The sequence below is a fragment of the Prionailurus bengalensis genome, chromosome A3 (genome assembly GCF_016509475.1).
Source record: "Prionailurus bengalensis isolate Pbe53 chromosome A3, Fcat_Pben_1.1_paternal_pri, whole genome shotgun sequence".
NCBI classification, from domain to species: domain Eukaryota; kingdom Metazoa; phylum Chordata; class Mammalia; order Carnivora; family Felidae; genus Prionailurus; species Prionailurus bengalensis.
In genome coordinates this window covers 79,294,104-79,309,826 of record NC_057354.1, presented here as the reverse complement: position 1 = coordinate 79,309,826, position 15,723 = coordinate 79,294,104, and the positions used below count along the sequence as shown (strand labels likewise).

The following is a 15,723-nucleotide window of genomic DNA, read 5'->3' as shown; positions in this document are numbered from 1 at the left end:
CTTTCAAAAAGAAATAGACATTTTTTAAAAAGTTAAATAAACTTGAGTAATTTCTTGGTGTCTGTTGGTTAAAAAAAAAATTTCTGTGTTATTACTTTCAGAATCAATTGATTTCATAAGAATGTAATGGTGATCCATATAAAGATGGTATTGGAGCAGGGCAGCAAGTAATGGCAGCCCAGGACAGCATTGGTAAGGGTGGCAGGGACAACCTGTTGGGGTCAGGAGACAGGCTCATACAGGGAATTGAACAAGTAAGTAAATATATTTCAGATAACAGCGGCCAGATTTCTCACTGACTGAGAAGGAAGATACAAAAACAAAAAAAGAGAAAGTTAGAATGAATCCAGTAGTATTGAACTGGATTTGGAATTATCAATATGAATTAATAGTTTACAATACAGGTGGATAGTGATACAGATAAATATAGAAGTAAAGGTATATACTTATACTTCCTAGCTCTGTCCACAGAGTGAGCCCAGAAGCAGAAACATCCTAATAGAAATGAGCACATCTAGAACCTGATGTTGGTGTCTAAATACTACTATCAAAAGGAACCAGTGTTCCTTGAATAAATAGCTGATTCCAGAGGGGAATAAGGAAAATAGAAGTTGAGCTTAGAACATCTTATGCTAGGAAATATGGAAGTCCTCAAAAACAAACAAACAAACAAACAAAACAAAAAAAACAAATCCAAAACATGATGGGAACATGTCAAGAAGATATACGATATGGCTTGCAGGGGTTCTTACTGGCCAAATCTGAGATAATTATAACATTATAATAATACTTACACATTGTAACTTACTGAATTAAATAGAATTCATGATATAAGCAAATGAATAAAGTATGGAGAGAAGAGAGAGCTTTTTTTTTATAGTAGAACAGAATTAGAAAAAAACCCGTTTGACAATTATCATGGTAATAATTAATTCAAGAGAGAATCATCAATGGATTCTAATACCAGTAGATAAAAATGAGATGAGGAATTAGATATTGGTATAGTTTCAAGGTATCTCCACGTGAAATATCTATTAACTTATAAAGATGCAATGTAACTTCACAACAGAGAAAATTAGAAGACATTATCTTAAGTGATCAAATTTAATACCATCAACAATGTACAAACTGACACTGTGTGCCCCTCAATGGGATATGAGGATTCACTGAATGAATGAATCCAAATATGAAGGGCATTCTACAAAATGACTATGTCTTATAATCTTCAAAAATGTCAAAGGGATTCCTTCTCTGCAGAGGACAGACACTCTCCTTGCAGGAAGTTGAGGTGGACCAGAGGGAGTGTTGAGGAGGAGTGGCAGGGTCAGTTTCCGTGCCAGCTTCAGGTAAGGACATAGGGTTGGTGGGGCATTGGGCTCTGGTTGCCCACTGAGAATCGCACCCACCTTCTCATGAAAATAAAATTTATGTATTTATGTATGTATGTATGTATGTATGTATATATTTATGATTCAAGGATTTGTTAAGCCATACATGCAAAACATACCGCTAATTGCATTAGCAAAGATCAATGTAAAAAACACTCCACAATTCTGCAACTGTCAATTTAAAAAATTTTATTCTAGTGGTTGAAAGGCCCGCCCTTGTGTTCTTGCCTGTGGGTAAGTTGTATGGAACTTGGTTGGCAGGAGCGGGGGCTTACAGAACCTCACAGACCCAAAGGAACATGGCTAATTAGGCAGAGCAACAGGAAGCCTGTGTGTGTGTATGGGGGAGGCAGGTGGTGAGGCAAGGAGGAGGGTTAGCATTAGTCAAGGTACAGTACTGGTGATCTGGCAAGACAGTGGTGTTAAGAAAGTTCATAGTTTAGGAATATCTAAAATATTTCAAAAACTGTAAAGCTGCAACATATGATTTTTGCACCTAGTTACTAGAAAACTAAGGAAAGTGTTTATTAGCTTTGAATAATGTAACAAGGAAACAGAAATGCACTTTTACTACTCTACAAAAAAAAAGTCTAATGCATTAACAGAAAGATTTTATAATACAAGGAGGCATATCGTTCATTAAGAAGGGGTTCTATAAGAAAGCACTAAGTTAGCAACTATGGGAACAACCAGTTCAAAGATGAGTTAAATACCCGGTTTCAGGAGGGATAGCACATCTAAGAAAAAAAGTTTAAAACACTTAGTGATGATACTGACCTTCCATCATTTACTGCATCTGACAGAAATTAACCTTTAAGATTTTACCTGTGACACTTTTACTCAGTTTAATTATGACGTGCACAGTGCAGTGTAAATTAACCTCCATATTTTGTAAGAATACTGCTCCGTCCTCTAATCATGTCCCGTGCCATATACGCCCACCCCGGTGTGCCCACGGCCACAGCAGACCCTTCATTGAAGGGACACGGGAGTCTGAGGGGGTTCCAAATCTCAGCAAAAGCAAATATACTAACTTAAAAAAAATTTTTTTCACTACAATATAAGATTGATCCAGAGAGCTGAGTCATTATTCTCATTCCATTAGGACACACAGTACAGTGTTAAGGGGCCGACATGGGCTGTGTTAGGTGGCAAATTTCGTGAAGGAGGCTGTGTGGCTCTCCTGTCAGAGACTAGCAGGTATCTGCATTTCCGAACTTGAGGCACTGCAGTCTCTTCTTAAAGACAAAGGTCTTAAACGGTTTCGTGCTGGGTGTTCTCAACACAACAATGCAACTTAGTTCACAAGATTTTGGCAACTCTTACTCTGAGCAAGAATAGGGGCTTTTGACAAATGAGGCTTTAAGAAAACTTGCCATTTTAGGGCTAAATTTTAATATAATGTTGAAGTTTAAAGTTTTAAACTTTAAACAAAACCTAAAAATTACTGATTGGTTCAAAATGGTTTTATGGAAAAACTAACCTGTAACAAAAGTTTGGCATTGACTGGGAATTCTCCACCATCTTTGAGCAAAGCCTACAAAGATTCTGAGGGAGACAGGACAGGAGAGGGGCTCCGACATCTATCCATAAGAGCAGGCATTTATCTCTTCCTCTTCTTGACAGGAGGTGGGGCAGAGAACAGCTGGAAAAGCTTCATCAAACACTGTCTTTTTTTTTTGTTTTTTTACATTTTGAGAGACAGAGTGAGACAAAGTGAGAGTGGGGGAGGGTCAGAGAGAGGGAGACACAGAATCTGAAGCAGGCTCTGTGCCATCAGCACAGAGCCCGATGCGGGGCTCAAACTCACGGACCGCGAGATCATGACCTGAGCCAAAGTCAGACGCTCAACCGACTGAGCCACCCAGGCGCCCCAATCAAACCTTGTCTTGAAGCCTAGTTGCATGAGAACCTAGCACTCCAGATATTTTACAGCATCAATCTCCTTAGCCATGGCCACACCCTGCGGGTAGGTGATGAGAATCAACTTCTTCAGTTTCTCAGTTGTGTCCTTGTTGTCCCTGAGGTCAAGTTTAGTTCCCACCAAGATGATGGCGGCGTTGGGACAGTGGTTTCACAGTTCAGGGTACCACTTTGCTCAAACATTTTCAAATGATGCAGGATTCACGAGAGAATACCAAATTAAGAATACATCTGTTTGCGGATAGGATAAGGGACGTCATCTGGCATAATCTTCTTGTCCAGCTGTATCCCATAAGCCCAGATTCACCGGTTTTCCATCCACCATAACATTGGCAGAGTAGTTGTCAAAGACGGTGGGGATGGATATATTCTCCAGGAAATGCATTGGTTGTGTAACTGAGGGTAAGCACGTTTTACCTACAGCGCCGTCTCCCACCAGCACACACTTAATGGCCTGCATCTGGGCCGCTCGCTGGGCCGCAGAAGGTGGGCAGGCACGGCTGCGGGCAGCCAGGGAGCCGGGTGCTGGGGGGTGGGAGGAGTGCTGCTGTCCACACCACCTGGCTCTCCGCCAACCGGAAGCCGGAGCCCAGCAGCTCCCCACCCAAAGCTGGGGAAAACTGCGGAAAGACAGGAAAATCAAAAAAGCATTTTTTTTTAATGTCAAGATCATTAAACCCAAAGACTCAGAAACCGTCCCAGATTGCAAAAAACTGGAGAGACATGACAACTAGGTGCAAGGCATGATCCCAGATCCTTTACAGGTAATATAAAGGACATAATTGGGACAGTTCACAAAACTTGAATGCGATCTGTGTGTGTGTATGTGTGTGTGTGTGTGTGTGTATGTGTGTGTGTATAGAGGAATTCTCTGTACTCTTCTTGAAACTTTTCTGCAAGTTGGCAATTGTTTCAAAATAAAATGTTTTTTTAAAAAAGATAAAATCAGGGGCGCCTGGGTGGCTCAGTCGGTTGAGCGTCCGACTTCAGCTCAGGTCACGATCTCGCGGTCCGTGAGTTCGAGCCCCGCGTCAGGCTCTGGGCTGATGGCTCAGAGCCTGGAGCCTGCTTCCGATTCTGTGTCTCCCTCTCTCTCTGCCCCTCCCCCATTCATGCTCTGTCTCTCTCTGTCCCCAAAATAAATAAACATTAAAAAAAATAAAAAAATAAAAAATAAATAAAAAGATAAAATCAATGGGTTTTAGAAATCTTTTTTTTTTAAGGTATTTACTAGCTTGGCCAGAATCCTTGGATATGTTAAGATGAATTTGCTTGCAAGTAAAAGAAAATCAACTCAACTGTCTGAAACAATAAAATGCATTTTCTCACAAATGTCCAGATAGTTTAGCCAAAGGGTTAATTCACTAGCCCCAGGCTTTCATTAGGTTCTTTCCTACTTCCATTTACCAGTGCAGCAACTTTGTCCTCCTCCTTGGCTCTCTTCACAATTGCAGTATGGTTTCGGCAGCTCCAAACAAAATGTTCTGACATTAAAATATCCAGTGGCTTCAAGGGAAAGAAGAGTGTATCTCTTATTCGGCCTATTTTTATTTTTTATATTTATTTGTTATTTTTAAAGTAAGCTCTATGCAGGGCTTGAACTCACAACCCTGAGATCAAGAATTCCATGCCTGGGGCACCTGAGTGGCTCAGTTGGTTAAGCATGTGACTTCGGCTCAGGTCATGATCTCACAGTTTGTGGGTTCAAGCTCCACATCAGGCTCTGTGCTGACAGCTCAGAGCCTGGAGCCTGCTTGGGATTCTGTGTCTCATTCTCTCTCTGCCCCTCCCCTGCTTGTGCTCTGTCTCTCAAAAATAAATAAATGTAAAAGCAAAATTAGGGGCGCCTGGGTGGCGCAGTCGGTTAAGCGTCGGACTTCAGCCAGGTCACGATCTCGCGGTCCATGAGTTTGAGCCCCGCGTCAGGCTCTGGGCTGATGGCTCGGAGCCTGGAGCCTGTTTCCGATTCTGTGTCTCCCTCTCTCTCTGCCCCTCCCCCATTCATGCTCTGTCTCTCTCTGTCCCAAAAATAAAGAAAAACGTTGGAAAAAAAAAAAATTAAAAAAAAAAAAAGCAAAATTAAAAAAAATAAAAAATCCCATGCTGTACTGACTGAACCAGCCAGATACCCCCATGCCTATTTAAAAAAAATTTTTTTTCAATGTTTTTTATTTATTTTTGGGACAGAGCGAGACAGAGCATGAACGGGGGAGGGGCAGAGAGAGAGGGAGATACAGAATCGGAAACAGGCTCCAGGCTCCGAGCCATCAGCCCAGAGCCTGACACGGGGCTCAAACTCACGGACCGCGAGACCGTGACCTGGCTGAAGTCGGACGCTTAACCGACTGCGCCACCCAGGCGCCCCCCCTCCCATGCCTATTTTTAAACATCAGGGAAGATTTCCCAGAAGCCTTACAACAGACTTTCTGTCACCTCTCATTATCCATAATCACATGTGCATTTTTTTTTTTCAACATTTATTTATTTTTGGGACAGAGAGAGACAGAGCATGAACGGGGGAGGGGCAGAGAGAGAGGGAGACACAGAATCGGAAACAAGCTCCAGGCTCTGAGCCATCAGCCCAGAGCCTGACGCGGGGCTCGAACTCCCGGACCGCGAGATCGTGACCTGGCTGAAGTCGGATGCTTAGCCGACTGCGCCACCCAGGCGCCGCCCCCCCCCCCCCCATGCCTATTTTTAAACATCAGGGAAGATTTCCCAGAAGCCTTACAACAGACTTTCTGTCACCTCTCATTATCCATAATCACATGTGCATTTTTAAACCACTGCTAAAGGAGCTAAATCACCATTAGTAGTTTGGACTATTCAAAATTCATCTTATAGGGCTAGTGAAAGGCCAGCTTCCCTTAAAAACATTTGACTACTTAATATCTGAACAAAATTAGCAAAGACATTAGGGAATCGTTGCTGGGTAAGCAACCAAAATCATCTGCCATAATGCTCGTTAATTCAATTGAATAATATTTAAAGATTTCTTTAAATATCTCCATTTTCAAGTGTACAGGAAAGTTTAAAGAGTATATATTATATATAGTGGGTTTATGAATTTATTTCATAACATTGAGGTATTTGATTTTTCTAGGCCCAATTACAAACTCAAACCTCCACTCAGTCCCCTCACCCCACTGATTCACATAAATCCCAGTGCTGGTGCCCCTGACACATAATCCATTTGTCTGGTCATTGACCTCCCCAACCTCACCATTCACTGAGATGTATGTATTCACACCTCCATCCGATCACCAACTATGTAGTCCAATAGAGACCAGAGTCTAGTATGAAGGGAATGGGAAAGAAGAGTGTTAAGATGAACAAAGGGATTATAGGGACAACCCCTGCCCTCTTCCCATATATACTGACTCCCATATACATATAACATCAGAAACTCAAAAACCCAATGTAGACATTATTAGATTGCATAAGTGTTGTTCACTGAAGAGCCAAATACTTTACTGTGATTGTACTTTTTTATCTCTGGATTTAGTGCATAACTGAAAGAAGATCCGCTTCGTGTCTCTCCTCTGTTGGGTCCCTTGTGTTTGAGGAACCACATCTTCCTTTTCCTTTATATTACATTCACAAACAACTTCTGGAGAAAGTATGTGTGGGAGGTAAACTGAGTCACTGACTGACTCAAACTGACCACTCTGCTGCCACACTTGAAATTTCACTAGTTAGAGAATGCCACATTCAAAGCATTTTCTATTGTCTTCTTTGCATGGTTCCATTGTCCACAACCTTCCACTGTTGCTCTACAATGTCATTTCAATTCCCTATACTTTGAATATGCCCTGATTTTTTTTCTTTTGTAAAAGTATTTAGAATTTTTTCTTTATCTCTGGCAATGTGAATTTTAAAATGATATATCTTGTTTTTGTTTCTTTGGCATCACTTTTATTTTTTATTATAAAAAACACAAGAGGGGCACCTGGGTAGCTCAATCGGTTAAGTGTCTGACTTCACCTCAGGTCATGATGTCATGGTTCATGGGTTTGAGCCCCACATCGGGCTCTCTGCTTTCAACGTGGAGCCTGCTTCGGATTCTCTGTCTCCCTCTTTCTGCCCCGCCCCTGCTCACTCTTGAGCTCTCTCACTCAAAACTAATGAAACATTAAAAAATAAATTAAAACACACGCGCACAAAAGTTTTAAGAAATGATTAATATAAGACAATTCAGAACCAATGTGAGTTATTAAACTCATTTTCTAGGGGCACCTGGGTGGCTCAATTGGTTAAGTATCTGACTCTTGATCTTGGCACAGCTCACGATCTCTTGGTGGGATTGAACCCTGCATCAGGCTCTGCGCTGACCGTGTGGAGCCTGCTTGGGATTCTCTCTCTCTCTCTCTGCCCCTTTCCTGCATGTGCACACACTTTCTTTCAAAATAAATAAATAAACTTTAAAAAAGTTTAAACTCATTTTCTATATACATACAACTAAAATTCCAAAAGCAGAATATCATTAAATGTGAAACACATGGTAGGACTGTCCATATATACATAGCACAGGCAGAAATCTGCCTGCAGTCATCTCTGAATTTTTCATGTTCATATCATTGATGCAAAAAACCTGCAATTAAACTTCTACACTTCAGTTGTCTTTATATATATATATATATATATAGTTTCAAGTTTTCATCTGAATTCCAGTTAGTTAACCTACAATGTAATTTTAGTTTCAGGCACAGAATCTAGTGATTCATCACTTATATACAACACCCAGTGCTCAACACAACAAGTGCCCTCCTTAATACCCATTGTCCATTTAACCAATCGCCACCCCCCATCTACTTCCCCTCCAGTAACCCTTAGTTTGTTTTCTATCATTGAGTCTGTTTCCAGGTTTGTCTCTCTCTTTTTTCCCCCATGTTCATTTGTTTTGTGTCTTAAATTCCACATATGAGTAAAATCATATGGTATTTGTCTTTCTTTGACTATTTGGCTTAGCATAATACCCTCCATCTGTGTCATTACAAATGACAAGATTTCATTCTTTTTAATGAATATTGAATATTGAATAGTATTCAATATTCCACTATGTGTATGTATGTGTGTATGTATATATACATACACCACATCTTCTTTATCCATTCATCAGTGGATGGACATTTCAGGTCTTTCCATAATTTGGTTATTGTTGATAATGCTGCTATAAACTTTTGGGTGCATGTATCCCTTTGAATCAGTATTTTTGTATCCTTTGGGTAAATACCTAGTAGTGCAATTGCTGGTAGTTCTATTTTTAACTTTTTGAGGAATCTCCATACTGTTTTCCAGAGTGGCAGCACCGGTTTGCATGCCCACCAACAGTGCAAGAGGGTTCCCCTTTCTCTACATCCTCACCAACATTTGTTGTTTCCTTTGTGGTTAATTTTAGCCATTCTGACAGGTGTGAGGTGATATCTTATTGTAGTTTTGATTTGTATTTCTCTGATAATGAGTGATGTTGAGCATCTTTTCATGTGTCTGTTAGCTATCTGTATGTCTTCTTTGGAAACATGTCTATTCATGTCTTGTGCCCATTTTTTAACTGGGTTATTTTTTAGGGGGAGGTGTTGAGTTTGATAAGTTCTTTCTATATTTTGGATACTAACCCTTTATCAAGATATGTCATTTGCAAATATCTTCTCCCATTCTGAAGGTTGCCTTTTAGTTTCATTGATTATTTCCTTCACTGTGCAGGAGCTTTTTATCTTGATGAAATCTGAATAGTTTATTTCTGCTTTTGCTTCCCTTTGCTTCAGGAGACATATCTAGTAAGAAGTTGTTATGGCGGATGTCAGAGGTTACTGCCTGTGTTCTCCTCTAGGATTTTGATGGTTTCCTGTCTCACATTTAGGTCTTTCATCCATTTTGAATTTATTTTTGTGTATTGTGTAAGAAAGTGACCCGGTTTCATTCTTTTGCATGTTGCTGTCCGGTTTTTCCAACACCATTTGTTGAAGAGACTGTATTTTTCCCATCGTATATTCTTTTCCACTTTATTGAAAATTAGTTGACCATATAGTTGTGAGTCTAATTCTGGACTTTATATTCTGTTCCATTGATCTATGGAACAAAAATAGTCTGTTTTTGTGTCACTACCATACTGTCTTGATGACTACAGCTTTGTATTTTAGCTTGAAATCCGGAATTGTGATGCCTCCAGCTTTGGTTTTCTTTTTTAAGATTGCTTTGGCTATTCAGGGTCTTTTCTGGTTCCATACAAATTTTAGGATTTTTTGTTTTAGCTCTGTGAAAAATGCTGGTGGTATTTTGATCGGGATTGCATTAAATGTGTAGATTGCTTAGACATTTTAACAACATTTGTTCCTCCAATTCATGAGCATTGAATGTTTTTCCATTTCTTTGTGTCATCTTCAATTTCTTTCATCAGTTATTTACAGTTTTCAGAATAGAGATCTTTCATCTCTTTGGTTAGATTTATTCCTAGATACCTTATGGTTTTTGGTGCAATTGTAAATGTGATCAATTCCTTGATTTCTCTTTCTACTGCTTCCTTATTAGTGCTAAGAAATGCAACAGATTTCTGTACATTGATTTTGCATCAACTTTACTGAATTTGTGTATCAGTCCTAGCAATTTTTGGGGGGAGGCTTTTGGGTTTTCTATATAGAGTATCATGTCATCTGCAAATAGTGAAAACTTGACTTCTTCCTTGTCGATTTAGATGTCTTTTATTTCTTTTTGTTGTCTGGTTGCTGAGGCTAGGACTTCCAGTACTATGTTAAATAACAGTGGGACAGTGGACATCCCTTCCTTGTTCCTGACTGTGGAGAAAAAACTCTGTTTTTCCCCATTGAGGATGGTATTAGCTGTGGGTTTTTCATATGTGGGCCTTTATGATGTTGAGGTATGTTCCTTCTATCCCTACTTTGTTGAGGGCTTTTATCAAGAATGAATGCTGTACTTTGTCAAATGCTTTTTCTGCATCTATTGAGAGGATCAAATGGGTTCTTATCCTTTCTTTTATTATTTTGGTGCATCGCATTGATTGATTTGCCAATATTGAACCATCCTTGCAACCAAGGAATAAATTCCACTTGATCATGGTGAATGATTCTTTCAAGGTACTTTTGGCTTTGATTTGCTAGTATTTTGTTGAGAAGTTTTGTAGCCATGTTCATCAGGGATACTGGCCTGTAGTTCTCTTTTTTAGTGGAGACTTTGTTTGGTTTTGGAATCAGGATAATGCTGGCCTCATAGAATTAGTTTGGAAGTTTTACTTCTATTTCTGTTTTTGGAATGGTTTGAGAAGAATAGGTATTAACTCTTCTTCAAATGGTAGAATTCCCCTGGGAAACCATATGGCCCTGGACTTTTGTTTGTTGGGAGATTTTTGGTTACTGATTCAATTTCTTTGTTGGTTATTGGTCTGTTCAAGTTTTCTAGTTCCTCCTGTTTCAGTTTTAGTAGTTTATATGTTTCCAGGAATTTATCCATTTTTTCCAGATTGCCCAATTTATTGGCATATGATTTTTTTGTAATATTCTTATAATTGATATATATATATTTTAAGGAATATTAAAGATATGAACAAAATGTATTAAAGTCAGTTTCTGTTAAGGGCTTTCTGTGCTTTATTCTGAACAATTGTGCACAATATCTTGAGAAAAACTTGTACCCCATTTCTAGTTAAGATAGTAGAGAGTTTTCTAGTTCTTTTTTTAGTCAATTTTTTTTCAATCATTTGAGAGCAAAGTACAAAAATAGCTCATGAACCAAATCACATTTTTATATTGTCATGTTCATTATAAAATGCCACTCAAGGGGCGCCTGGGTGGCGCAGTCGGTTAAGCCGCCGACTTCAGCCAGGTCATGATCTCGCGGTCCGTGAGTTCGAGCCCCGCGTCGGGCTCTGGGCTGATGGCTCAGAGCCTGGAGCCTGTTTCCGATTCTGTGTCTCCCTCTCTCTCTGCCCCTCCCCTGTTCATGCTCTCTCTCTGTCCCAAAAAATAAATAAACATTGAAAAAAAATTAAAAAAATAAAAAATAAAAAATAAAAAAAATAAAATGCCACTCAATTCTCCAATGCCTGTTAAATTCTTTCCTCATATTAACATCCCTCTTTTGAAATACCTAGTGTGGTTTCTGTTTCTCTGACATACAATCTTTTTATAGTCGCTAATTTTAAAAACACATAAACTATAAAAAAGAAAAAAAGAAAAAAATAGAGCAAAGTGGTTGGACTTACTCAACCAGATATAAAGATCTTTATAAAGCACAGTAATAAGATAGTGTACTTTTAGCACAGGACTAGACAAAGACCAATGGAACAAAATAAGAATCCCAGAAAAACATATATACATAGAAACATGATTTATGTCAGGTAGCATTATAAATCAGTGGAAAAAGGATAAATGGGGCTGGAATCATTTTACATTTAAGTGGGAAAAAAAAAGAATCAGATCCCCACTTTATCTCATACACAAAGTCAATAACAGGTGAATTAATGTGAAAAAACAAACTTTAAAAGTTCTGAAAGAAAATATTGGTATAAATATCAGGATATGAAAAGATTTTTTAAATAAGACACAGAAACTACCAACCATTAAGGAAAAAACTGGCATATATGACTACATCAAAATTAACTTCCATGAACAAAGGCACCTTAAGCAAAGTGGAATGCCACATTCTGAAAGAAAATACTCATAATGTATCAATCCATAAAGGATTGTATCCTTCAGAATATAAAGAAATCTTACAAAATCAATTTTAAAAAACTCAATAGAAAAATGGGCAAAGGATATAAATAGGCAATTTTCAGAACAGGAAACACAAATGGCCAATAAAAATGTGAATATATGCTTAACCTCAGTAATAATTAGAGGCATATAAATAAAAATAACAAGACAAGGGCGCTTGGGTGGCTCAGTCGGTTAAGCGTGCGACTTCAGCTCAGGTCATGATCTCACGGTCCATGAGTTTGAGCCCCGCGTTGGGCTCTGTGCTGACGGCTCAGAGCCTGGAGCCTGTTTCGGATTCTGTGTCTCCCTCTCTCTCTGACCCTCCCCTGTTCATGCTCTGACTCTGTCTCAAAGATAAATAAACGTAAAAAAAAAAATTTTTTTTTAAACCAGCAAGACAATATTTCAGTCTCACTGGACTAGTAAATATTAGTCGATCAGTACTGTGGTAACCATTCACAAACATTCAGACCCTGAAGGAGAAATGGGAGCTCTTGAAAGTTAGATGTTGTCACATGACTTGTTTTGGCCAATTAAATATGAGCAGAAGTGATGTGTGTCACTTCTGGTCAGACACTTTTTTTTTTTTTTTGTGCTTATTTTTGAGAGAGAGAGAGAGAAGGATAGAACAGGGGAGGGCAGAAAGAGAGAAAGGGACAGAGGATTGGAAGCAGGCTCTGTGCTGACAGCAGAGAACCCGATGTGGGGCTTGAACACACGAACTGAGATCAAAGTCTTCGCTCAACTGAGCCACCCAGGCGCCCCAAGGGCAGAAACTTTAAAAACCAGAGTGCAACCCTTTTTTAGTTTTTCCCTGCCTCACAGAAGCTTGTGTCAGGTTGGAGCCCCTGTCAGCCCTGAGTGACTCTGATGAACAGAACTTCAATGCTGACCCGCACTGTACTTGCAGCATGCGCAAGAAATAAGACTGAATGAAGCCATTGAGATTTTGTGGTTGTTGGTTATTGTGGCATGATTTAGTTATCCTGACTGATATAATCTTAATTCTTGGTGAGGAAACTGAACAACAAGGACTCTGATACCCTGCTGGTAGGAGTCTAAGCAGGCACAACAACTGTGGAGAAAAGTTTAGAAATGTTTGATCAAGCTGACAATATCTTCAACTCATGTGTACACATGGATAATGATCAAAAGTTTTAACTGCAGCATTATTTTGAGACAAAACCTGAAAATTACCTCAATGTCCATTGACAGGAAATGGGTAAGTACACTTTGGTAGATTCATAGAATAGATTACTATAGAATAGCTAAAATAAATACACTTAACCTATCTCTCTCAAAATGTATGAGTCTCAAAAACATAATTTAGATTCTAAAAAATGATGTAAAGAGATGCACAGTATGATTTCATCATGTATAAAGGTTACATAGTATATTATGCTGTGGATGCATAATATATGTAGTAAAAGTACAACAATATGCATGGGCATAATAAACATTAAATTCAGGGAAGTGTTTACTTTGAGGTAAGTAAAAGTTAGAAGGATCATCTATAAAAGGGTGAAGGTATTTGGAATATTTCATTTCTTATAAAAATATATATCATGTTATTATGTAAAAATGCTGAACTGAGGGTACCTAGATGTTTGTTGTATTACCCTCTATGCTTTTCTGTCTACTTGAAATATTTAATAATAATTAAAAAGAGAATAAAGGCAGGCAAAAATGAAAAAGAAAGAGCATCTATAATTCTACCTCCTCTGACCTATCCCTGAAATAAACTCTAGTAACGTATTGGTGTAAATCTGTCTGGTTGTCTCTGTCCAGCTGGAGAGGAGGAACAGGGTGGCAGGTCTTCAGACAACTACAGTGAGGACAGAGCACAGAGTTCAGCTGGCTAGGTAATCTGGACCTTAACTTACTCATTTAAAGGATGTTGTTTGTGGGGCACCTGGGTGACTCAGTCAGTTAAGTGTCCAACCCTTGATTTTGGCTCAGGTCATGATCTCAGGGTTTGTGAGATCAAGCCCCACAATGGGATCTATGCTGACAGCAGAGAGCCTGGTGCGGGGCTCAAATTTACAAACTGTGAGATCATGACCTGAGTTAAAGTCAGACGCTCAACCGACTAAGCCACTCAGGCTATTTAAACATTTTTCCCTCTTAATTTTTCAGAACCATTATAGACATCTAAATACCTAGAAGTATACTTCTTATGCTAGAACATTCCTTTGAGAATTGACAATTCTGGCATTGAAGAAGGGCATCGACTTTAAACTTTATCTGAAAAGTGGTATTCCTTGTTCTTTTTCTGTTTTGTTTTTTTCTCATTTGCATTCTAGGATTCCTTAGGTATTTTAGCTATAATTTCCCTTGTTAGTTATTTTTTCAATATTCTGTTTTCGTCTCCAAACAAGATGCACATGCACACTTGGTAAGGAGGCTAAGTTTCACGTGTGATTTAATTTAAGCTATGGTTTCCTTGCACTTTTAGTGCCACCTTGTGGCAGTGCTCTGGTGTCAGAATCTATACTTTCCTGATTTTTTTTTTTTTTTTTTTTTAATGCTCCTGAACACATTTCCATCTGAGGTTTACAGTGTTAGTCATTTAAAGATATCATGTCACAAAGCAGTGTGGTTCTCAGTCCATCTGCATAAGAGAGTCACGTGGTGACTCTAGGCCCACTCTAGAACCACTGTCCAAAAGTCATCAGCCAAAGCTAGATGTCATTTAACAAATACTTCCACCACTTACTACTTACTGGGAAAGAAGTCTGCTTTCTTCTCTGAATATATGACTACTTATGGTTAGAAATGAATACACTTCAGAGATCCCCTCAAGTATTTGTTCCTGATGTAAAATAATTGATAGTTGCCTACATTTATGGTTCAAGCTTTCTCTTAATTTTAAAATTCTCATAATTTTAATGACCAATAGCTTCTGGTTGGCTTATTTTTTTTTTAATTTGGGAAAATGTATTACCCATAGATAAGCATAGAGTCTAAAATAACCAACAGCTGTACCCCCCATTCAAACTTAACAAATGTGGAGAGGCTGGGAAGATGGCAGATAGGAGGACCCTGAACTCAACTCATCCCTTGGATACAAGTAGAGAGTACTTATATCAGTGTAAATAACCCAGAAAACAATCAAAAGACTGGCAGAACAGATTTCACAACTAAAGTCAGAGAAGAGGCCACATCAAGAGGGTAGGAAGGGAGGAGATGCGGTGGGGATCCAAATGAACCACAGGAGGGAGCTACAGGCATGAAGAAGGGGGAGAAACAGACCCTCACTCTGGGGAGCCTGCACAGGGAAGAAAAATCCCCAAAACATTTGGCTGTTCTTTTTTTAACTTTTTTTTTAATGTTTACTTATTTTTGAGAGACACACACACAGAGTACAAGCAGGGGAGGGGGAGAGAGAGAGGGAGACACAGAATCTGAGTCAGGCTTCAGGCTCTGAGCTGTCAGCACAGAGCCCAGTGTGGGTCTCGAACTCATGAACCATGAGATCATGACCTGGGCTGAAGTCAGCTGCTTAACTGATTGAGCCACCCAGGTGCCCCAATTTTTTTTTTAATGTTTTTTCTTGAGAGAGAGGGTGGGGGAGAGATTGAGAGAGACAGATCATGAGGAAGGGAAGGGCAGAGTGAGAGAAGGACACAGAATTCGAAACAGGCTTCAGGCTCTGAGCTGTCTGAGCCCGATGCAGGGCTCAAACTCATGAACCGTGAGATCAT

At 39.2% G+C, this 15,723-nt stretch overlaps 1 pseudogene; it reads right to left on the bottom strand.

The window, feature by feature from the left end:
- Positions 1–2,263: 2,263 nt before the first annotated feature.
- On the bottom strand, positions 2,264–3,786 carry LOC122467078 (annotated as a pseudogene).
- Positions 3,787–15,723: the final 11,937 nt, after the last annotated feature.